The 24,820-nt window shown below is 43.4% G+C and overlaps 1 pseudogene; it reads right to left on the bottom strand.

Annotated features, from left to right (window-relative positions):
- Positions 1-386: 386 nt before the first annotated feature.
- Positions 387-15,453, bottom strand: LOC108583675 (annotated as a pseudogene).
- Positions 15,454-24,820: the final 9,367 nt, after the last annotated feature.

The following is a 24,820-nucleotide window of genomic DNA, read 5'->3' as shown; positions in this document are numbered from 1 at the left end:
TAAATAGCTCTTATTATTTTGAGACACATTCCATCAAGACCTAGTTTATTGAGAGTTTTTAGCATGAAGGTCTGTTTGCCATCATCCTGATACCAAAGCCTGACACAACAAAAAAAAGCAGAGACACAACAAAAAAAGAGAATTTTAGGCCAATATCCCTGAAGAACATCGATGTGAAAATCCTCAATAAAATACTGGCAAACCGAATCCAGCAGCACATCAAAAAGTTTATCCACCATGATCAAGTCGGCTTCATCCCTGGGATGCAAGGCTGGTTCAACATATGCAAATCAATAAACATAATCCGTTACATAAACAGAACCAATGACAAAAACTACATGATTATCTCAATAGATGCAGAAAAGACCTTCGGTAGTGGCCAGTTATTACTCATTAGTAGCATTTTTGAGATAAGCTTAGAAGTCTGCCCTTTCTGCCTTCTTGATGCCAGTGAAGATCATTTTTGTTCCAGGAATGTACTTCTTGGGATTCTCCAAATACTCCATCAGTGTATCCTCTCCCCAGGTGATGCCTTTGTTCTTATTGGCATCTGTGTAAGAGAATTCAACAGCCTGACCTGTCTTCTACCCAAAGAGGTCATGGAGGTCTGGCCCAGGCTTGTGCTTGACTCCCTCTTCCACAGTGTGGCACTGGGCACACTTTTGAGCAAAAATCTTCTTGCCTTTCTCAACATCACCCACATTTAATTCTCTCTTTCATTGCTGGCACTATGAAGTTTCCCGCTGGGAAGCCAGATGTCCTGCCCTTTCTCTGACATACTATTCATTTAGTCATATCATGTACTTTAATGCTTTATATTTACCTTGATTTTTATCTTTTTTTCATTTTTTCTGTTTTCTTTGCAAGTACTTTAGTTTTTGTTTTTCTATTTCTCCTTCTACTGTTTTATATGTTTTATGCTTTATCCATTCTTTAAAAATTTTTAAATTTACAATAGACAAATAACATAATAAAATTAAAAAATTTTAATTTACAGTTGACACATAATAGTTGCACATATTTATAGGTTATAATGTGATGTTTCAATGCATATATACATAGTATAGTGATCAAATTGGTAATTACCATATCCATCACTTTAAACATATTTATAATTTCTGATAAGTATTAACAACATTCAAAATCTTCTCTTCTAGCTATCTTTTTAATTTTTAATTTTAATTTTTATAGATTTAGCAGGCACAAGTGCAGTTTTGTTACATGGATATATTACCTAACGGTGAAGTCTGTGTTTTTTGTGTAACCATCATCCAAATAGTGTACATTGTACCTATTAATTTCTAGCTATCTTAAAAATTACAATACATTGTTATTTGCTATAGTCGTCGTGCTGTGTAACAGAACAACAGAACTTTTCTTCCTGTCTAACTATAACTTTGTGCCCATCGACCAGCCTCTTCTAGTTTCCCCCACCCCCAACCCCTGTCTCCTCTCCCCAGCTCCAGGTAACCACTATTCTACTCTCTACGTCCATTAAATCATTCTTTTTTTTTTTAGATTCCACATATGAGTGAGATCATGCAGTTTTTGTCTTTCTGTCTCTGACTCTTTTTCATTTCATGTTATGTCTTCCAGGTTCATCCATGTTGTCACAAATGACGAGATATCATTTTGTTTCATAGTTGAATAGTGTGTGTGTCGGGGGTGAGTGTGTGTGTAACATTTTTTTTTTATCCACTCATCATCAAGTGGGCAGTTAGGTTGATTCCATATTTTGGCTATTGTGAATAGTGCTGCAATAAACATGGGTGTACAGATATCTTTGTTTGACATACTGATTCTATTTCCTTTGTATGTATACTCAGTAATGGGATTGCTGGATCATATTGTAGCTCTATTTTTAATTTTTTAAGAAACTTTCATACTGTTTTCCATGGTCGCTGTACTAATTTACATTTCTACCAGCAGTGTATGAGTTCCCTTTTCTTCGCATCCTCACCAGCATTTGTTAATTTTTGTCTTTTTAACTACAGCCATTCTAGCTAGGGTGAGGTGATATCTCATTATGGTTTTGATTTTAATTTATCTGTGATAATTAGTGATGTTGAGCATTTTTTCATGTATCTGTTGGCCATTTGTAGGTCTTCTTTTGAGAGATGTTTATTAAAGTCTTTTGCCATTTTTTAATCTCATTATTTGTTTTTTGCTATTGAGCTGAGTTCCTTTTTTTTTTTTAAATTTATTTATTATTATTATACTTCAAGTTGTAGGGTACATGCATAACATGCAGGTTTGTTACATATGTATACTTTTAAAGCATGTTAGTCTGTGCTGCACCCATCAACTCTGGCCATTTACATCAGGTATAACTCCCAGTGCAATCCCTCCCCCATCCCCCTCCCCATGATAGGCCCCGTGTGTGTGATGTCTCTTCCTGGAGTCCAAGTGATCTCGTTGTTCAGTTCCTGCCCAAGGAGTGAGAACATGCGTGTTTGGTTTTCTGCCCTGTGGATAGCTCGCTAAGAATGATGGTTTCCAGCTGCATCCATGTCCCCACAAAGGACGAACTCATCCTTTTTATGGCTGTGCATAGTATTCATGGTGTATATGTGCCACATTTTCTTAATCCAATCTGTCACTGATGGACATTTGCTGATTCCAAGTCTTTGCTATTAGAATAGTGCTGCAATAAACATACGGTGCATGTGTCTTTTATAGCAGCATAATTTATAATCCTTGCATATATCCCCTCAGTAATGGGATGGTTAACATATGGTACATCTATAGTTTTAGATCCTTGAGGAACGCCACTGTTTTCCATAATGGTTGAACTAGTTTACAATCCCACCAACAGTGTAAAAGTGTTCCTATTTCTCCACATCCCAGCACCTGTTGCTTCCGACTTTGAATGATCGCCATTCGGGAACTGGTGAGATGGTATCTCATTGTGGTTTTGATTTGCATTTCTCTGATGGCCAGTGATGATGAGCATTTTCATATGTCTGTTGGCTGCATGAATGTTCTTTTGAGTGTCGTCTGTTCATATCCTTTTGCCCACTTTTGATGGGGTTGTTTGTTTTTCTTGTAACTGTTTGAGTTCTTTGTAGGTTCTGGATATTAGTCTTTGTCAGATGAGTAGATTGCAAAAAAAATTTCTCCCATTTGTAGGTTGCCTGTTCACTTGATGGTAGTTTCTTTTATTGTGCAGAAGCCTTTAGTTTAATTAGGATCCCATTGTCAATTTTAGCTTTTGCTGTCGCTGCTTTTTGTGTTTTAATATGAAGTCTTGCCCACATGCCTATGTCCTGGAATGTGCCTACCTAGGTTTTCCTCTAGGATTTTTATGGTATTAGGGTCTAACATTTTAAGTCTCTAATCCATCTTGAATTAATTCTTCGTATAAGGAGTAAGGAAAGGATCCAAGTTTCAGCTTTCTACTTATGGCTAGCCAATTTCCTAGCACTATTTATTAAATATTAGGGAATCCTTTTCCCATTTCTTGTTTTTCTCAGGTTTGTCAAAGATCAGATGGCTGTAGATGTGTGTGGTATTATTTCTGAGGACTCTTGTCTGTTCCATTGGTCTATATCTCTGTTTTGGTACCAGTACCGCTGTTTGGTTACTGTAGCCTTAGAAAAGTAGTTTGAAGTCAGGTAGCTGATGCCTCCAGCTTTGTTCTTTTGACTTTAGGATTGTCTGAGATGCGGGCTCTTGTTCCATATGAACTTTAAAGCAGTTTTTCCAATTCTGTGAAGAAACTCATTGGTAGCTTGATGGGGATGGCATTGAATCTATGTAACTACCTTAAAGTAAAAGGGCCATTTTCATCGATATTGATTCTTCCTATCCATGAGCATGTATGTTCTTCCATTTGTTTGTGTCCTCTTTATTTCACTGAGCAGTGGTTTGTAGTTCTCCTTGAAGAGGTCCTTTACATCCCTTGTAAGTTGGATCTCTAGGGTATTTTATTCTCTTTTGAAGCAATTGTGAATGGAAGTTCATTCATGATTTGGCTCTGTGTTTGTCTGTTATTGCGTGTATAAGAATGCTTGTGATTTTGCAATATTTAATTTTGTATCCTGGAGACTTTGTTGAAGGTTTTATCAGCTTAAGGGAGATTTTGGGCTGAGACACAATGGGTTTTCTAAATATACAATCATAAATATCTGCAAACAGGGACAATTGATTCTTCTTTTCCTAACTGAATACCTTTGATTTCTTTCTCTTGCCTAATTGCCCTAGCCAGAACTTCCAAGTAACACTATGTTGAATAGGAGTGGTGAGAGAGGGCATCCCCGTCTTGTGCCAGTTTTCAAAGGAATTTTCCAGCTTTTGCCCATTCAGTATGATGATATTGGCTGTGGGTTTGTCATAAATAGCTCTTATTATTTTGAGGTAATGCCCATCAATTTAATTTATTGAGTATTTTAGCATGAAGGGCTGTTGAATTTTGTCAAGCCTTTCTGCATCTATTGAGATAATCATGTGGTTCTTGTCTTTGGTTCTGTTTTATATGTGCTGGATTATGTTTATTGATTTGCTTAATGTTGAACCAGCCTTGCATCCCAGGGATGAAGCCCACTTTGATCATGGTGGATAAGCTTTTGATGTTGTTGAACTGGTTTGCCAGTATTTTATTGAGGATTTTTGCATCGATGTTCATCAGGGATATTGGTCTAAATTCTCTTTTTGTTGTGTCTCTGCCAGGCTTTGGTATCAGGATGATGCTGGCCCCATAAAATTATGCTAGGGAGGATTCCCTTTCTATTGGATTGAATAGTTTCAGAAGGAATGGTACCAACTCCTCCTTATACCTCTGGTAGAATTCAGCTGTGAATCCATCTGGTCCTGGACTTTTTTGCTGGTAGGCTATTAATTATTGCCTCAATTTCAGAGCCTAGCCACATGTCTATTCAGGATCTCAACTTCTTCCTGGTTTAGTCTTGAAGAGTGTAAGTGTCCAGAAATTATCCATTCTTCTAGGTTTTCCGTTTATTTATGAGGTGCTTATAGTATTCCCTGATGGTAGTTTGTATTTCTGTGGGTCGGTGGTGATATCCCCTTTATCATTTTAATCATACATTTGATTCTCTTTCTCTTTCTTCTTTATTGTCTGCTAGTGGTCTGTCAATTTTGTTGATCTTTTCAAAAACCAACTCCTGGATTCATTGATTTTGAGGGTTTTTTATGTCTCTATCTCCTTCAGTCTCTGCTCTGATCTTAGTTATTTCTTTTGCCTTCTTGCTAGCTTTGAATGTGTTTGCTCTTGCTTCTCTAGTTCTTTTTAATCATGATGTTAGAGGCCAATTTTTGATCTTTTCCGCTTTCTCTCTTGTGGGCATTTAGTTATAAATTTCCTCTGCAATTTTTCTTTAAATGTGTCCCAGAGATTCTGTATGTTGTATCTTTGTTCTCATTGGTTTCAAAGAACGTCTTTACTTCTGCCTTCATTTCTGCTGGTGTACCCAGTAGCCACCTCAGGAGCAAGGTTGTTCAGCTTCCATGTAGTTGAGCGGTTTTGATTGAGTTTCTCTTAGTCCTGAGTTCTAGTTTGATTGCACTGTGGTCTGAGAGACAGTTTTGTTATAATTTCTGTTCTTGTACATTTGCTGAGGAGTGCGCTTTACTTTCACCTATATGGTCAATTTTGAGTAAGTAATGATGTGGTGCTGAGAAGAATGTATATTCTGTTGATTTGGGGTGTGGAGTTCTATAGATGTTCATTAGGTCTGCTTGCTGCAGAGATGAGTTCACCTCCTGGACATCCTTGTTAACTTTCTTTCTGTCTCTGCTGATCTGGTCTAATGTTGACAGTGGAGCGTTGAAGTCTCCCATTATTATTGTATGGAGTCAAAGTCTCTTTTGTAAGTCTCTAAGGACTTGCTTTTATGAATCTGGGTGCTCCTGTATTGGGTGCATATATATTTAGGATAGTTAGCTCTTCCTGTTGAATTCATCCTTTACCATTATGTAATGGCCTTCTTTGTCTCTTTTGATCTTTGATGGTTTAAAGTCTGTTTTATCAGAGACTAGGATTGCAACCCCTGCTTTTTGTTCTCCATTTGCTTGGTGTAAATCTTCCTCCATCCCTTTATTTTGAGCCTATGTGGCTGTCTCTGCATGAGATGGGTCTCCTGAATACAGCAGACTGATGGTCTTGACTCTTTATCCAGTTTGCCAGTCTGTGTCTTTTCATTGAGCATTTAGTCCATTTACATTTAAGGTTAAGATTGTTATGTGAAACTTGATCTCCGCCATTAAGGATATTAACTGGTTATTTTACCAAGTTAGTTGATGCAGTTTCTTCCTAGCCTCGATGGTCTTACATTTTGCATGCTTTTGCAATGGCTGGTACCGGGTTGTTCTTTTCCATGTTGAGGCCCCTTTTCCAGGGTCTCTTTGTGGCAGGCCTAGTGGTGACAAAATCTCTAAGCATTTGCTTATCTGTAAAGGATTTTATTTCTCCTTCACTTATGAAACTTAGTTGAGCTGAGTTCCTTATATATTCTGGGTAGTAACTCCCTGCCAGATGCATAGTTTGCAAATACTTTCTCTCATTCTGTAGACTGTTTTTTTTTTTTCACTTTATTGACTGTTTCCTTTGCTGTGCAGAAGCTTTTAAGTTTGATGTAATCCCATTTGTCTATGTTTGCTTTTGTTGCTTGTGCTTTTGAGGTCTTATTTAAAAAATCCATGCCCAGTCCAATGTCTGGGCTTAAGTGCTTCCCCTACATTTTCTTCTAGTAGTTTCATAACTTGGGGAGCCTACATTTAAATATTTAATCCATTTAGAGTTGATTTTTGTATATGGTGAGAGATAGAGGTTTAGTTTCACACTTCTGTATGTGTATGTCCAGTTTTCCCAACACCATTTATTGAAGATACTGCCCTTTCCCCAATGTGTGTTCTTGAAGCCTTTGCCAAAAATCAATGAGCTATAAATGCATGGGTTCATTTCTGGGTTCTCTATTCTGTTCCATTGGTTTATATGTCTGTTTTTATGCCAGTACTGGGCTATTTTGGTTACTATAGCTTTGTAGTATATTTTGAAGTCAGATATTGTAATACCTCCAGCTTTGTTCCTTTTTGCTTGAAATTGCTTTGGCTATTGGGGGTCTTCTGTCTTTCCATATAAATTTTAAGATTGTTTTTCTATTTTTGTGAATAATCTCATTGGTATTTTTATAGGTATTGCATTGAGTCTGTTACTTCTATTCTTTTAATAGCTACCTTTAAATTTTACCATTTATACTTAAACCAAGTTTAATCAATATCTCTAGCTTCCTCCTAAGTGATACAAAGACCTTCTAATGCTTTAATGTCCATCACTACCACCTCTTCCCCACTTACTTATTATTTTTAATAAGTAATTTAGTTCCACCCTTTTATAAATTCCCCCAACTTAGTCACTATTTTTAGTGTTTCATATAGGTAATGGTTGTTTATGCTTATCTAAATTTCACAAATTTCTTTGCCCACTATTTTTTCTTTCATCTAATTCTTCCTTCTGGAGATTATTCTAAAAAATCCTTTAGTGAGGATCTGATTTTACATTTCTGAAAATGTCTTTATTTGGCTCTTATTGTTAAATATTAGTTTGTCAAACACTAATCTTCTAGTTTGCCATATTTTCCTTTGGCACTTTGAAAGTATGATTCACAGGATCTAGAACTAGAAATACCATTTGACCCAGCCATCCCATTACTGGGGATATACCCAAAGGATTATAAATCATGCTGCTATAAAGACACATGCACACGTATGTTTATTGCAGCACTATTCACAATAGCAAAGACTTGGAACCAACCCAAATGTCCATCAATGACAGACTGGATTAAGAAAATGTGGCACATATACACCAGGGAATACTATGCAGCCATAAAAAAGGATGAGTTTGTGTCCTTTGTAGGGACATGGATGCAGCTGGAAACCACCATTCTCAGCAAACTATTGCAAGAACAGAAAACCAAACACTGCATGTTCTTGCTCATAGGTGGGAATTGAACAATGAGAACACTTGGACACAGGAAGGGGAGCATCACACACTGGGGCCTGTTGTGGGGTGGTGGGAGGGGGAGAGGGGTAGCATTCGGAGATATACCTAACGTAAATGACGAGTTAATGGGTGCAGTACACCAACATGGCACAAGTATACATATGTAACAAACCTGCACGTTGTGCACATGTACCCTAGAACATAAAGTATAATGAAAGAAAAACTTCAAATAAAGAAAGAAAGTATTATTCTCTTATCTTCTGACTTTGTGAAGACTTCTCAAGACTACAAGAGCAGTCTTGAGAAGTCTTCACAAAGGCAGAAGAGCAGTCTTGAGAAGTCTTCTCTTTGTTTATGAGTCATTCCTTTGGAGGTAATCCATCATCTTTGTCTGGCTTCTTTTCAGATATTCTCTATCTTTTTTATCACCATATGTCTATGTGAGGCTTTCTTTGTATTTGTGCTGCCTGGGATTGGCAGGGCAGTTGTAATTCTTGAATCTAAGGATTCATGTCATTCATCAACAACAACAAAAAATTATCAGCCATTATTCTTTGGATCTTGCTTCTCTCTCATTTTCTCCATTCTCTCCATCTAGAAATGCAATTATATCTTCTCATTCTGTCTTCCATATCTTCAAATTTCTCCTTTACAATTCCTATCTCTTTCTCTGCTGCTGCTGCATTCTGAGCAGTTTCTTCAGCTATGCATTTCAGATAATGAATTTTCTCTTTATTTCCATCTAATTTGCTACTTAACCCTTCCATTAAATTTTAACATCAATAATTACATTTTTTATTAATGGAAAACTTACTTGGTTCTTTAAAACATTTTATCTAGACTTCCAGTTGAGGAATGATAGTGTAGATTCATTCATTCATCCATTCTCTCCCTGCTGGATGCAACTATAATCCTAGAAACAATGCAAGAGGCAACCAAAAGAGAGCTATGCAAGGTGAAAAGAGGATGATGAACTAGTTTGGGACCTAAGGACTTGAGGAAAGATGCAGCAGGGTATCTAACAATCCCCCACCCAACAGAAGAAGTAGACCCAGGCCTATCAGCAATTGACCTCAACCTAGCAACAGGTATCCCAGGTAGATTCATTTCTTTCCCAGATGGAACAGGATTCCCAACGACAACCCCAGGTGAACTTGGCAGCACTGGCAAGGGGGATCAGTGGGGATTCCCTCTGACAATATGTGGACAGTGGAAGCCTCTCCTGCTTCACCATGTCCAAGAACCCCCTCTTTCAGGGAGAGACAATGGGCAACTGGAAGCACCAGCAAGGGGGACCATATCATATCAAACAACCTGGAACTGGAAACCTCTTTGTCTCCATGATCTGAGACTCCCCTGCCCCACCAAGAGATATGGTCCAGGGGCATCAACAGGGAAAATTCCACTGCAACAACCTGTCTGGAGCTGGAGGAACTCTCAGTCTCTCGCAGACAGGGAAATCATGCTGCAAGAAGCACTGGGCCGGGAAACACTGTTCTTCTCCACAGGGCAAGAGATTCCCTTTCATACCAAGCAGCAGGTGGCACTGGTAGCCAGGAGGATCCCACCATAACGAGAGCCTTCTCCCAGATATTGTGCTAGGTTGTAAACATAAAAGAAATATTATATTATTTTAAGTTCTAAACATAAAAGAAAAATTACTAACTTGTACTTAATCTGAATCTAAACTTTCTGCTCCTCAAAAGACATCATTAAGAAAATTTAAAAGTTAGCCACAAACTAGGAGAAAATGTTCACAAAACAGATATCTAACAAAGGACTTGTATCCTGAATATATAAATCTTTATAAATCAGTGGTTCTCAACTGGGGGTGATTTTTGTTCCCTGGGGACAGTTGACAATGTTTAAAGACATTTTTGATTGTCACAACTGGAGGGGGTATTTTCCTAGTAGAATCTAGTAGGCAGAGGCCAGGGATGCTGTTTAAAGCCCTACAATGCACAGGACAGACCCCCACAACGAAGAATTATCTGGCCCAAAATGTCAATAGTATTATATTGAGAAACCCTGTTATATAAATCAGTAACAAAAAGACAGACAACCCAATTTTTTAATGGGCAAAAAACTTGAACAGATACTTCACAGAAAAACATACATAAATGGCCAATAAGCAGATAAAGGGTGTTCAACATCTTTGGTCTGAAGAAATGCAAATTAAAACCACAAGAAACCACCAAGCAACAACCAGAATGGTAAATAAAAAGTTTACTAATACCACATGTTAGGGAAGATGTGAAACAACTGGATCTTTCATACATGGTAGCAGATACAACAATTTGAAAAGGAGTTTGGAATTTTCCTGTGAAGTTCAACGTACACCTACTCTATGACCCAGCTATTCTACTCTTGTATATTTACCCCAAAAATATAAAAATTTATGTCCACAATAAGACTTCTACAAGAATGTTTATAGCATCTTTATTCATAATAGTCCTAAATTAAAAACATCCCAAATGTCCATAATCAACAGGAGAATAAATAAATTGTAGTATGTCCATACAATGAAATACTATTCAGCAATAAAAAAGGGAAAGAAATTCAAAACCATAATGAGGTATTACTTCACAACCATAGGGTGGCCATAATCAAAAAGTCAGATATTAACAAGTGTTGGTGAGGATGTGGAGAAATCAGAACTTCATATGCTTCTGTTGGGCCTCAAAATGGTGCAGCCACTTGGAAAAGAGTTTGGCAGTGCCTCAAGAAGTTAAACACAGACTCACCACATGATCCAGCAATTCCACTCCTAGGTATATATCCAAGAGAAATGAAAATATATGTCCATGCAAAGACTTGTACATGATTATTTATAGCAGCATTATGCATATTAGTCAAAAGTGGAAACAAAATGTGGTATATCCCTACAATGGCATATTATTCGGCCATAAAAAGGAATCAAGTATTGATACATGCTACAACATGGATGAACCTTCAAAACATTATGCTAGGTGAAAGAAATCTCAACCACAAAAGACCATATGTTATATGATTCCATTTATATGAAGTGTCTATAATAGGCAAATCTATAGAGACAAAAAGTAGATTGATTGGTGGTTGCTTAGGCGTGGAGACAGGGGTTGTGGCTGGAGGTTGATGACTAAGGGGTATAGAGTTTCATTTTGGGATGATAAAAACTTTCTAAAATCAATTGTTGTGAAGGTTCTAGAATTCTGTGAATATACTGTACTAGAAATCATTGAATTGTACACTTATATGGGTGAATTGTGTGGTATGTAAATCACATCTCAATGTAGCTGTTAGCAAAAAAAGAGAATGAAGTATGTGATAAACAAACGTGTAGAATATAAAACATGTCATAAAACCAAAAGAAGTAGACCCCAAAGAGTATATACTGTGTTGTTTCATTTATATGAGATTCTAGAACAGGAAAAGTAATACACAGCATCAGAAACCATATCCATCATTGCCTGTGTGGGCCAAGGACTAACTGAAAGTGAAAATGAGAGGACTTTCAAGTGTGATGGAAGTATTTTACATCTTGATTTTGAGTGATAGAAATAGAGAGCACACATTATTAAAACTCACTGAGTTGTACACTTAGGATATGTGCACTTCACTGTATGTAAATTTTACCTCAGTTAAGAGAAGATACAGGAGACAAGTGACTCAAGAAAGGAAGAGAAGAGAAATAGAAGACAGGAAGAGGGGAGGGGAAGAGAGGGAGAAAGGAGGGAGCAGACTTAGGAGATATTTATAAAATAGAATCTATAGATTTGGCATCTGGTTGGATATAAAGAATCAGAGAGAGAAGGGACTGCAATAAAAAGGTGGCAGAGTAATAGTCTATAAGAATCCTAACTTTAAAGCCAGATAAATGTATAAGAGACTCCTCCAAGAACTAGCTGTGGGATCCTGGGCAATCATCTTACTTCTCAGAGCCTTCCTTGGTTTATTCATCTGTAAAAATGATAACAATTCATCTTTCATGAATTTTTATAAGGATTAATGAAATAATACATGTAAAGACCTACAGGAATTCCATTGTGACTCCCAGAGTTCTGACTCGGCCCCTAGACAGGTCCTGCTCTGCCTCTGGAATGAGATAGTGGTCTCAGATACAGGAAGGAGTTGTGGAAGGGATATTCAAAGAAAGGAGCCCAAAGTGAGGATGAGCAGCAGTTTCCCAGCATGCTAAGGGCTGGACTTGGGGCCCAGGACAAAAGTCACTAGATCTACTTTTTTTTTTTTTTTTGAGATGGAGTCTTGCTCTGTCGCCCAGGCTGGAGAGCAGTGGCACAATCTCGGCTCACTGCAAGCTCCACCTCCCAGGGTTCACACCATTCTCCTGCCTCAGCCTCCCGAGTAGCTGGGACTACAGGCACCCGCCACCACGCCCAGCTAATTTTTTGTATTTTTAGTAGAGACGGGGTTTCACCGTGTTAGCCAGGATGGTCTTGATCTGCGGACCCCGTGATCTGCCCGCCTTGGCCTCCCAAAGTGCTGGGATTACAGGCGCAAGCCATCGTGCCTGGCCTAGATCTACTTTTAGGTGACATCTTCCCACCAGATTCTCAAGCTGGTAGGTGGGATGCTGGTAACAACCTCACTCTTCTAGTTCATAGTCTGAGAGGCATATATCCTCTAAACCTCTTTTCTTACTTCTGCCTGGGCCATCAACCTTGGCCTTGGACCCCATTTTTCTGGCTTCATGGGTAGAGTGGTACTCTCTCTGACAGCAATGGGACATTTCCCTGGGCTCTGTGGGGGAAGCCTACATCTTTTGTATCTGATCAAAATCCTGCTTCCTTTTCCATCCATGTTTTAATGTCCAAAGGTGTGCAAGGTACAGAGGGTGGAAAGTCTGGGCCACCTCTGACCTATCAGAGCTACCAGGCAAAGAGCAATAGAAGCTGAGTCATGGTTTCTGGATTAGCTTTGAGGAGTAACTTGGGAAGGGTCATGCTCCTCATGACATGGTTGCTCGGGGATCTTAGGGGTTTTAGACTGATGATTTTTGAGACTGTAAGAGAAGTCATCCTGTTTCCAGTGTTTTGAACCCCTTCCTTCTCCTATGACTTCCCACATCCCCAGATGAGCTGAAGTGAGCAGCACCACCTCCCAGTCATGACCCCGAACCTCATCAGTCCCAGGATTTGACTGAGTTTCGTCCTGCCTGTCTCAACAGAGAGCAACATTCCCGAAGCACTGCAGAGGGGGTGGGGGTGGCTATAAGGAGCTGGAGAAAGTGGCCAGAAATTTGGGATTCTGACAACCTTTCATCAGAAGTCACCTCAGGTGAGGAAAAATAACCTCAGTTACCATGTGGGGGCAGCAGAGGCCAATTAAAAAACCTGGAGCCTGGACTAGGAGCTCCTGGGTTAAAAGGTTTGGATCGGTGGGCAGTCATGTCTGGAGTCTGCTCAGTCCCAGGCCAGCATTACCTCCCTGCAGGCCAGCGCAGACCTGGCCCAATGTGGGGAGGGGGTGCTCCAAAGTGCAGTCAGGGAAGTCCAAGAAAAGGAAAGGTTCCAGGACAGTAGGGCAGCCTTGAAGACCCAAAATGCCATAATAGACAAGTCCAAAGCATGGTAAGGGAAGAGAGTAGTTATTTACATATAATTTTGTTCAGTCCTTACTGTGAGTATGCGCAGAAATCTCTCCCTCCCTAACTGATTCTCACACAGATACATTCTTCTCCAGTTTTGATATTCTTGGCTGACCTCTCCTAGCCTAGAACTCCTGCTCAGAACAGCTACCTCAGCTTCTGTCCCAGATCACCCTAGCAATGACTTTTTCCATGTCCACCATGCTGGCCTTTATTGCCTGGAAGAGCCACCTTCTTACCTTTATGGTCTATGAATTTGGGGTATCTGGATATTGTAAGAATGCAACTCAGGGATTTAGGGAAGAGTGTCATCCTCCCCCTGTGTACACAAGAAGGGTGAGTCATCAGTGATTTCTTGGGGAAGAAGGTGAGGTTGGTAACCAGTGCTAGCTTGATTTGTTACAAAACTCAGAAAACAATGGCTATCTACATTCTACAAATGAGCCTGAAAGCCAGAAAAACTCCAGAAAGACAAAGCCTTACTGGGAAAGTCCAAAAGCAAGCTCAGACTTCAGAGAAGAAAGAGGGAGCCTGTTAACCGACATGTTGGAGTCTGAGATGCCATCCACTCTGGAGACCACATACCTGACAGAATAAACAAACCCAGATATGAGTTTAGACCAACCAGTGAAGGTGCTGAGCATCTCGGAGGAATGTCCTGGAGAAGCCTCACTGTTTTTCCTCCTACGCTTCCATACCCATGTGTCAGGGTCAGACCAACTACGAGTGGTCTCCTGGCTTCCTTCCTGCAGGCCTAGAGACTTTCATCCTTAAAGCTACCATTAACACTCTATCCCTTTGGGTGGGTCATGTCTCTCCTTTGGACTGGGTCAAGAGTGAGAAAAAGCTGCCCTGGCCCTCCCAAAAAGAGAATTCTAAAGACAACCCTCAGGTAAAGGGCTCTACTGGCCATCATGAAGGCAAAACAGGACAGAAGTAACAAAACCAACATGTTGCACATACTAGATTTGGTGAATTGTTACAGTGGAATAAATGTAAAGTGACACAGGATCCACCTTCCAAAGTCTCCAGATAGTTGGAAGTTGGGCTCTATCTCCTGATCCCTTCTACGATGGCCACTGAAAGCTGCTAGGCTTCTTTCCTCTGCACTCTTTGGAGGGAGATCATCTCCCTGTAATCCCCCCACCCACATTTCGCCCAACCCATACCTGAAGCAAGGGCATGCAGGCCTCTTTTCTCTGCATGAGGAATCTGTACTTCAGAGGATGTTCACCCTGGGGAATGAGGAGGAGCACCCAACCCACAAGCCTTTGCTATACATAGAAATCTTCCCCTCTGGGAGTTTCCTCCCAGCAGATAACCAGACTTAATAACCTGCTGGTGAATGTGTCTCAGGCAGCAGAACAGAATAGAAAGACACCATGAGAGAAGAAAAAGGGAGGGCTTATTCTCTCCAACAAAGAACAGTTCAGGGAGGACTAATATGTACTGAGGACCATATATAAGACACTTTAAGGTCATCATGACATTTTTTCTACACAACAACCTTATGAAGTAACTATTTTCCCCCTCCTTTTTTAATTGATACGAAAACTGACTCTGATTCTTTGTGCTCAGAAGTGCTAGGCTGGGTTGTAAACCCAGACCTTCCTGATTCCAAAGTTTATGCTGTTTTCAAATACCAAAGTGCTGCTTTCTGAAGAGGGTGGGAGCTGATTGAGGCAACTGCGAGATCACTGGACCAGGACCCAAACCACAGGAAGAGAACCACAGACCCTCCAGGAGACAGGACAGCCACAAAGCCGAAGTGTTTTGGCTTTGTGGAGGGTGTATGCCAGAGTATTGCCCTCCCTCCAACACAGAGGCAGTAGAGGAGCAGGTTGTTGGAGAAGACCCCGAGTCCGGGAAACCCAGGTTTTCCTTGGGCCCAGAGTCCCAGGTCACACATGGGTCAGTGTCCAGGGTGACTTGGACTCTAGTGCTCAGTCCAGATTTACTGCCTCAAGACCTCTACTCAGCTCCCTTCTATACTTAGCTCTACTGATGACAGGAGATGAGTCTGACAGTGACTTCACACTGAGTTGTGGAGGATGGAGCTCTTTCCTTACCCCCGGCCCTACCTTTCACCACTTTCAGGAGGCAGTTGCCTCTAGTGTGATGAGACAGGAAGCTACAGAGAGGGGCTTTTTGGCCTTGACAAGCAACCTGCACCAGATCCAGGACCAGGAGCCTTTTGGCCAAGGCCTTGCCCTGCCTGGGAAGCAGACTCCAGAGAGGATCTGAAGAACAGTGCTAGAGGGGTCCCATCTACCCACTACCAGATGGAAAATCTACCTCTGTCTTGACAGGTAGGTCTCATGTTCACCCATTAAAAAGTACTCAGTGAAGAAAGAAGCTGCTTCTCCTGAAAGGAGAAACTCATAGCACTGAAGAGAGAATCTCCATGGAGGAAGCAGCTCTAGTTTTTCCCCAACTCTGGCCCTTTGAATTTCTCCTTTCCCCTTAGGGCCCTAGGTCTCCCTCTGATCTCACCATCGTCACTTCCTTGGTAAAACAGAACTTGGGGGCTCCAAGGTTCAAGCAACGAATATCTTAGGGAGGAGGCATGCAGGAGAGAAGCTCTCATTCCCAGTACCCCCACAGTGAACTCCATGGTAGGGCTTGGTCTCTTTCTTTTTGCCCCTGCTGTCACACACTACACACTACATGCCCCATGGATGTGTCACTCTCTTTTTAAGATTCTGGCCTGAGAGAGGCACAAAGCCCATCTTTGGCTTTCCCTGGGAACAGCAGAGTGAGCAGGAAGCAACTGCACAAAGAACTTTTTGAAGCAGTCTGGGAGAAGGAGAGGGCCATGCCAGAAACCCAAACAGTCCAGCTTTCATAGCACATGTCTCAGAGCCAGCCACAGCCAAGTTTTCTCTGAGACTCACACATTCTGTCTGTACTATATTCAGGCTCCAAAGCAGCAGAAGGCTGACTCCCTTCTCCATTCCTGACCTGTGCTTCCAGGGTAGGCACCTCTTACCTCCAACCTCAGGGAGCAAGTGTTTGAGGGCTGGGTTCCCTCCCTGGCCAGTACTACAGAAACCTGAGTTACAGTCTTCTTGGAGTCCTCCTCAGCTCTGGTTCCCTCTCTGAGGAATGCATTTCTTTTCCAGGTGATCCTTAGGACTCAGTTGTTGATTGATACCATTTATTATCTGACAGTTCAAGTGAGTGCCAACCCCTTACACTGAGGGGTTTGGCTATGACCTTTACAGGCCCCACAGTCTGACAACACTGTAGCCCTATGAGACCTTTAACATCCACATATCGAGAGTTACCCACACATGTACAACAAGGGTCTGATTTCATCAGAGTTGGTATCTCAATTCTTTGTACTGTGAAGTGTGGGGATTTGCATTCAGTCAAAAACAATAACCTTTATTAAAAACTCTTTGGATATACCTGAACCACTGTACTTTCATCCTTGCCATGAGAGGCATAAGGAAATAGCTTTCAATTTAAGCAGGAAAAATGAAAATTGGAAACAAGATTTCCAGTGAATCTTGAAACTGAGAGAGCTTTGAAAATTAAAGACCCTCTACCTATGGCAATCTTTAACATAGGAAAAAATGGTCCTCCAAAGTATGAACTAGAAGAGAAGCTTCTGTGGGAAGGAAAGAAATGAATGAGGTAATCTCAACGGGACTAAAATCCTAAAGTGCCTTTCTCCATGGCTTTTCCATCCTAGAGGGTGTCTGAATTCCCTTTGCTCAAGCCACCCTCTCTATGCATCAAATCCTAGAATCACAAAACCTTGGATGGCAAAAGCTTTAGAGATATCTTATGGCTATATCACCATAAGCAGTCATTCAACTTCTCCTTAGATATCTGCTTGAAGATACCTTCATTGAGAGGAATTCATTATCTCTGGAGGCACATGAGAGAATAACCTTCTGTTTCTACATGTTGTGGGTCATGTTTGGTATTAAAACACAGGCATGCTAGCAGATTAATTGAGGTAAAGTCATACTCCTCTAATGGAATTGGGATGTTCTCACTTTCTCACTTGAAATGTCTATTAATTAATTAATTCTAAATACAGAGCATCTACACGCTAGGCATTTTGTTTGCAGCTAGAGAAACAAGGAGGAACAAAAACAGACATGGTTCCTGTTCGATGGATTTTGGAGTGTAGTGGGAGAGACAGTGATTAACCAAGGAATCACGCTAACAAGGGTGTAAATGCATCTAAGATAAGTGCTATGAAGAAAGGAAAAGAGTTCTACAAGGGATCTAACAAGGGAACCTGACCTAGCCTGCAAGAACTAGTCGAGGAAACCTTCCCTGAGGAAGTGATGCTGGAATTGGAATCTGAGTATTAAGTAGGATTAGCCAGGCAAAGTGGCTAGAGGTAGGGAGTAAAGAGAATGTTTCAGGCAAAGGAAACAGCATGTGCAAAGGCCCTGTGGCCAAAAAGGCATGGCATTTGGAACTCAAAGGTGGCCAGTGTGGGCCAGGCATGGTGGCTCACACCTGCAATTCCAAAATTTTGGGAGGCCTAGGCAGGAGGATCACTGGAGGCCACTCTCAGGTATTCTTTTAGAGCAACACAAAATGGACTAAGACATAAGATTATTGGCTAAGAGTGACAGGGTGGACACAGGGGTTGGAGGTTTAAGAAAAGAATGGAGAATATTTGAAATAGTCACCCTGGAGAATGAAAAGTACTAAAGAAATTTAGTACCTGCTTGGATTGTGAAGCAATGCTGAAGGCTTGACTGACATTGGTGATTTATAGTGGAGCAGGTCTCGTTTGTGACAATGCAGGTGGGTGGCTGAGGTAGAGTGGAAGAGATGGGGCAGTTTAGGAACCAGGAAGCCCAGGTGATGGCTGAATCTTAATTTGTACACTGAAGTCCCCTAGGATGATGGCGGGCCTTGCAGTCAGGGGTGGGGAAGCCAGTGAGACAGAAACCAAATCCTTCATTTGGTTTCAGTAGCTGCAGGGTCTGTACACTCCAAGCTCTGGAGTAGTGGTGAGCCTAGAGGTAGCCATCTCGGTACCTTTGTGGTCTAGAGTGGGATGGATCCTAGGGTGAGGCCACTCTGTCAACTTAGGGATAAGGTCAGATTCCTCATATTAGAAAGTAAAAGTGAAAGGGCCCAAGGTGGGTTAAAATGTGAACATTTACTTCTCTTGGTTTTGACTGAGAAGATATTAAAATATCTAGGAGGAATCTCCTGGGTTTAAGTCCATGTCTCAGCCCCATCTCTCTCAGCTCACCCACAGCTGCCAAACAATCAAGAAGTTGAAAATGTTATTTGGTGTTTGAATCTTGGCAATTACCCAGAATCACTAAGTTTATTCTGAGAAGAGATCAAGTAGTCATGAACTCCGGAACCAGACTGCATGTACTCAAATTCTGCCTTCGCCACTTGCCAACTGCATGACCTCAGACAAGTGACTTAACCTGTCTGTACCTCAGTTTCTAGAAAATAGAGACAATGGTAGCTCTACCCCACATAATTGTTGTCATAGAGGGTTAAGTGGCTTAAAATATGTAAATACTTAGAACAGTACCTGGTGCATGTTCATTTTTATTGTTATTGACTCTCTCCCAATTCACTCAATCTCTCTCTCATTCACTCAATCACTTGATACTACCCTGCTTGTTGGAATCTCCCTGGCTCTGAACCCTAACTGAATAACTACTTTTGATCCTTCCCCTATGCAGGTTCTTTCCCAGATCTGTTTATCTCTAGACCAAATAAGCTTGGGGCCTTCAAATGTTCCTCGTATGATGTGACCGCTAGTGCACTAGCCCAGTGACTCACCTTTGGGCATCTTGCATCTTGTCATTGTATCCTAGCTTAAATGGGTTGTCCAGAATGGAGCACAGTGCTCCAGGTAGGACATGACAAGTGTAGGGAAGGGCAGAACCATCTCTTCTCTTGTTCTGGTTCTCTACTTCCATTAATGCAGCCTAAAATCTAATTACCTCTGTTGGCAGCACCATCACTCTGTTGGCTCACATTGACTTTACAGTCAAATCAAGGACTTTTTCACATGTGCTGTTGTTAAACCAGGCAGGGCTCTTCTATCCTGTGCTAGAGGAATAAACCCAGCTGTAGTTGCTAGGAGAAAGTCAAGTCTAGTAGCCAAAAGCCCAGTGTCTTAGGGATTTAGTTCAGGCAAGCAATTGGTGGTTAGGGTTCGTGGCAGATGCTACTCATTGCCTGCCTAATAATGATTTTTCTCTTCTTCCTTACTTATAGAATTCCAATTTTGTTCAGGGCAGCAGTGTGCCCAGCTAAAAGTACTGGATTTCCCAGCTTCCTTTGCAGCTAGGAATGTCCATATGACATGGCTCTAGTCAGAGATGTAGGTGGATGTCACTGGAGTGGATGTTGCATTTGGAATAAAAATGTAGAAGATCCTTTGTCCTTAGCCTTCTTGCCCTCTAGCTCTTTCCCTTCTTCTTGTCTAGAATGCAGACATGAGGCTTAGAGCTGCAGCAGCCATGTTGTGACCACGAGGCAAAAAGCAAGTGGATGAAAGCCTACCTTAAGATGGTGGAGATGAAAAACCAGGGTCTTGATGGCATCATTGAACTGCCACATCAGTCCTATCTGGGCCATCTGTCAAGGAAATTTTTGTTGAATGAGACAAATAAACCTCTGTCTGTTTAAGCCACTATTGTAGAGTTGTCTGGTATTTGCAGCCAAAAAATATTCCTAATTAACATAGTAACCCTACATAACAGAAAAACTGGGGTTCCAAATGGAGGACAAACATGACTATAGGAATCCAGAAGGGGAAGATATGTAGAAATATAAGCGGGCAGTCAGGATTAGAGGAGTCTGTCAGTGGGCCACCAGACCTCTCAGCCACTGGGTTAGGGCTCAGGGTCAGGACTTCCTTCCTGGATGGTGGACTGAAAGAGCATGACTGGGTCTAGGCCTTGACAGGGCACTGGTAGAGGTAGGTAGGCAGGGTTTCTGACTGAGAGACTCAGATACAGGACATGAGACAGAAGGTTAGGGATCAGAAGTGGGGAATGAGGTAGAGACTCAATGGAAACTTGAGATTGGACTCAGATCAGTGGTGAAGGGACAACTTGACGCTGAGTTTCAGTGTGCATACCCAGGTTACTTCAATCCTTCCTGTCTTAGGACAGGGATAGCCTGCAAATAGGAGAGAAATTACTCCAACTATGAAGGGAGGATCCAGGCAGAGCCTGACAAGCATCATCTCAAGCTGCGCTTTAGCCATCCTGACACTCTTCTTACAGATTCACCCTTAATTACATGCCCTTCTTTCCACCTTTTTTTCCCATGACCTTTTAAGATCTGAGCTTAACAGAAAGCTCCTGATGCAACCACATTGGTCGCTTTAAACAGCTCCCACTTTGTCTTCTTCCTAATTGTCAGCATTTCAGTGCAAGAAACCTTCCCCTTCTCCCTCTCCTTCAAGTTGTCTTCCCCTCTGCCTGGTTTGAGGGCACTCTATTGCTCTTCTTGTGCAGTCTGGGCCCCCTCAGGAGTGACCCGCCTCCATCCCCTGGTTTTAGCCTCCACTAACCCGGGAGCAGGTGGAAAGAAAGAGCTGAGAAGAAGGACTGGCCAGGGCCCACCAGCTCTGGGGGAGCAGTAAGCCACTCCAGTCCCCCTCCCCACCTTGGCTATTCTGCTCCAGGGGACGATTAAGGCCAATGCCTTCCCTTCCCCCATCCCAATTTCTTGGGTCATCTGGAGTGAGAGAATGAGAGCCTCTTCTGACTGTTGGTGTGCTAGCACTTCTTCTTTGTGTGCAGCGGGTACTGTGTGGGTAAGTTATTGTTATATTGTGCTTCTGTGATAAATGGACCGTTGTGAGATACTTTTCGCCCTGTGTGTGCTTGGGGAGAGGGAGGGAGTCTTGCCTGAGTGATTTCTCACAGAAAGCTCCAGAGGTGCTCAGAGCTGATAGCCTAGACCTGGCAGGCTGCTCTTTCATTGGCATTCAAGGGTGTCAATCACTGTGGCCCTGCCAATCAGCTCCGAACTAGGTATCTGTAAGCGATTAGCTTTCTTTGTTAAACAGAACACTGAACCCTCCAAGGACTAAACAAAGAATGGCTTAGGAAAGACAGTTCCTAGGTGGGCAGGGGCAGTCGTGCCAGTGTCACTAACTGGAACTCTTCGATTTCATCCTCCTTTTGGCCCTGCCTCCTAGCTTCTTTCAATTCTACTTCTTTCATTTCCCTCCCATGTGTATTTCTTTTCTCTGTCTCCACTGCTGCTGTCTTTGTTCAGCCCTCAACACCTCTCATCTGACTACTAACCAGTCTCCCAACTAGTCTCCCCGCCTGCCGTCTCACTCCCTCCAATCCAGTCTCCATGCTGCAGTCAAATCCATCTTCTAAAAATACAAGTCTGATCGTGTCACCTCCTGCTGAAAACCTTTCAGCCTCTTCCATGGCTTCTAGTGCCCTTGGGATAAAGTCCAAACTACTTAGCATGGCACCCAGGGCCCTTCATGATTTGGCTCCTGCCAAATCCTCAGCCTCATTTTGGCAGTGCTCCCACTTCACACCTAGTCATGATAAACTACTTTGCAGGTTTCTGAACATACCATTCCTGGCGTTACTTCTGGTCCTTTACACATAACATTCCCACTGCCTGGGACATCCTTCACACACCACCTTCTTTGCTACCTGTCTAGCCAGTCCTTACTCATCCCTTAAGGTTTCACCTAACCTCCTTCAGCTCAAGACACATATTTTACTCATGTCTATACTGCTGATGCCTAATACAGCATCTAAGATGTAATAGAGCCTCAATAGATGTTTGACAGAGGAACGAATCAATGAATGAATGACTCAACTCCAGCGGCTGTGTGCAAAATCATCTCTGAGGGAATCTGGCAAAGTTGACTGGTCCCTCCCTCTATGGGAGGGACACCTACCATCCTTGTTGCACTAGGTTGCAATTTCTTCTTTAACATGCCTGCCTCTCTAATTCAACTGTGAGCACCTCAAGGGCAGGGCCATCTGATTCCCCTCAATATCCCACTTAGTCCCCAGCACAGTGCTTGAAACATAATGAAGAAATAGGCCTCCCAAATGCCTGAGAGTTTTGTCCCTTGTCTCATTTCCTGCTACTCTCTTCTGCACAAATTCTCACCATCAATGTAGCCAAACTGCCACACTTGTGGTTTCACAAACATACAAAGCTGCTCCTTACCCCTGAAACTTTTCATCTGCATTCCTTTTATTTGGAATGCCCTTCTCAACCACCGTCCAAATCCTGCTACTTTAGAAACTAGCCTCAATTGTCCCTCTTTCAGAAACCTTTTATGTACCCACCCCAGCCCACCTCTGAGTAGTGCTAACGATGCCCACCCATTTCATTTAACCCTTGGCATCCCTTCGTGTTACTCAGGGGAAAACCAAGACACAGAAAAGGAAAAGACTCTCAAGGGCACACGGCATTTCAGCAGTTGAGTTATTATCCAAGGCTCTAGTTCATGAATCCTCCCACTAGCCAATATACATGTCTTGCTTCCTTATATAGACTATAATTTCCTTTAAGGAAGGAATGCCTTGGCTCTTTTATCTTTCCAGGGCCTTACTGGAGTGTTAAGAGAATTCTAGAGTCAGACTGAGTTTCTTTCTTAGCTGCTCCGGTTACTTTAGGCAACAACCACAGTAAACCTCAGCTTCTTTGTATGCAAATGAAGATAACAGTAGTACCTATCTCACAACACTGTTGTGAAGACTGGATGACGAATGCATGCAAAATGTATAGAGCAGTACATAGCACATAGTACACGCTCAATTAAGGCTATTTTCTTTATTGTTATTATTCTTAATATTAACAAACGCTTGCCGGCAACGGTTGACAAAAAATTACAATGTGAGAGTTACTAGGAGTGAAAGGGAGGGAGGAAAGCAAGCCGACCACAGAGCCAATGGAGTCCAAACAAGGTTAGTGGCGCGGCAGGACATTTGTACGTCTGAGTTCCTAGTGCCATGTGACTCTGTGAGGGCCCCAAGCACATGGTTCCATCCGGGCGGCGCAGCTTCCCTAACTCTCCGTCAGCTATTCTCAGCAGCCTGTAGGGGGAGCCAGAAAGCTAGGACGGGGGCTGATGCTGGCGTGGGGGGAGCGAGTAGGGGGTGGAGGCTGCTGGAAATATTCCTAAGGGCAAACACCGACACCCCACCACTACTATCTCAGCCCACTGCCTTGCCCCCTCCGGGACGCTCTCCAAACTCAGTCCTCCTCAGCCCCTAAGCTGGGAGCTGTCCTTCAGCACCAAGGGCCGCCTTGTCCTCGGGCAGGACGGTGAGGGCGACGGTGGAGTTAGGGACACTGGACTGGTCCGATCCGCAGCCGGCTCGAGCGTCTTCCAGTCACGGGGACGGCGGAGGCGACCCAGGGAGGCAGCAAGCAGCTACGAGATGCCTCCTGCCCCCTGCCTCCAAGAATCACCCTCAGAAGTCCCCTAGCCCTCGGGGGAGTGAGGGACGGCCTTGGGGAGGAAGGCGGGCGCCCGGGTTAGTGGGGGAGGGGAAGCGCCGGGGCCTGGGACTCAGCGTGTGGCGTGTGCACGCGGGCAGCGGGCGGATGAACGGAGGCGCTGAAGTGAATGGAGTTGGGGGTGGACTGGAAACATCCCCAAACAGCACCGGCTGCGGCCGGCGGGGGCTGGGGGGGGGGGGGGGGGGGGGAGTCCTGAGGCGCAGGCGCAGTCGGGGCACCAGTCCCGCTCCCTCCTCCTCTCCGTGCCTCTTTCTCCGCCCTGCTCCCCCCTAAACACACTTGCACACGGGCTCTCAAGGTGTTCTCCGCACAGCGGAAGATGGCGACAGACTGAGGGGGCATGGCCAGCGGGAGCCACGGGGCCGTGCCGCTCGGCTGCCGCCACAGCGGTGCGAACGAGAGGCGGAAGCGAGAGGCGCACTAAGTAAAACCCGGTGTCCGCGTCCGGCGCCTGTGGCGCTGCCGGGAGCCAGGTGGCCCGCCCGAGCCGGAACTCCAGGAGCAGCCGGTGCGGAGCCAGAGCGGAGCCGGCCCGGGACTGGCCCCGGCGAACACCCGGAGCGCGAACGAAGCCCGAAGGGCCCGGCAGCGGACCGGCCGGCCGGCCTAGGAAGGCGCGAGCGAGGCAGGGAGCGGCGCGGAGCGGGCAGCGGGCGGACGGGCGGGAGCGGAGCGGAGCGGCGCGGGGCGAGGGGAGCGGAGCGGAGCGCGGCGGCGGGGCCCGCACGGCGGCGCTGAGGGGCGCAGAGCTGCGCCGAGCCGAGACGGCCGGTTTGGAGTGCGAGCCGGGCGGCCGCCGG

This window comes from Papio anubis, chromosome X, assembly GCF_008728515.1.
Source record: "Papio anubis isolate 15944 chromosome X, Panubis1.0, whole genome shotgun sequence".
NCBI lineage: Eukaryota > Metazoa > Chordata > Mammalia > Primates > Cercopithecidae > Papio > Papio anubis.
This window is presented reverse-complemented; position numbering and strand designations above follow the sequence as displayed.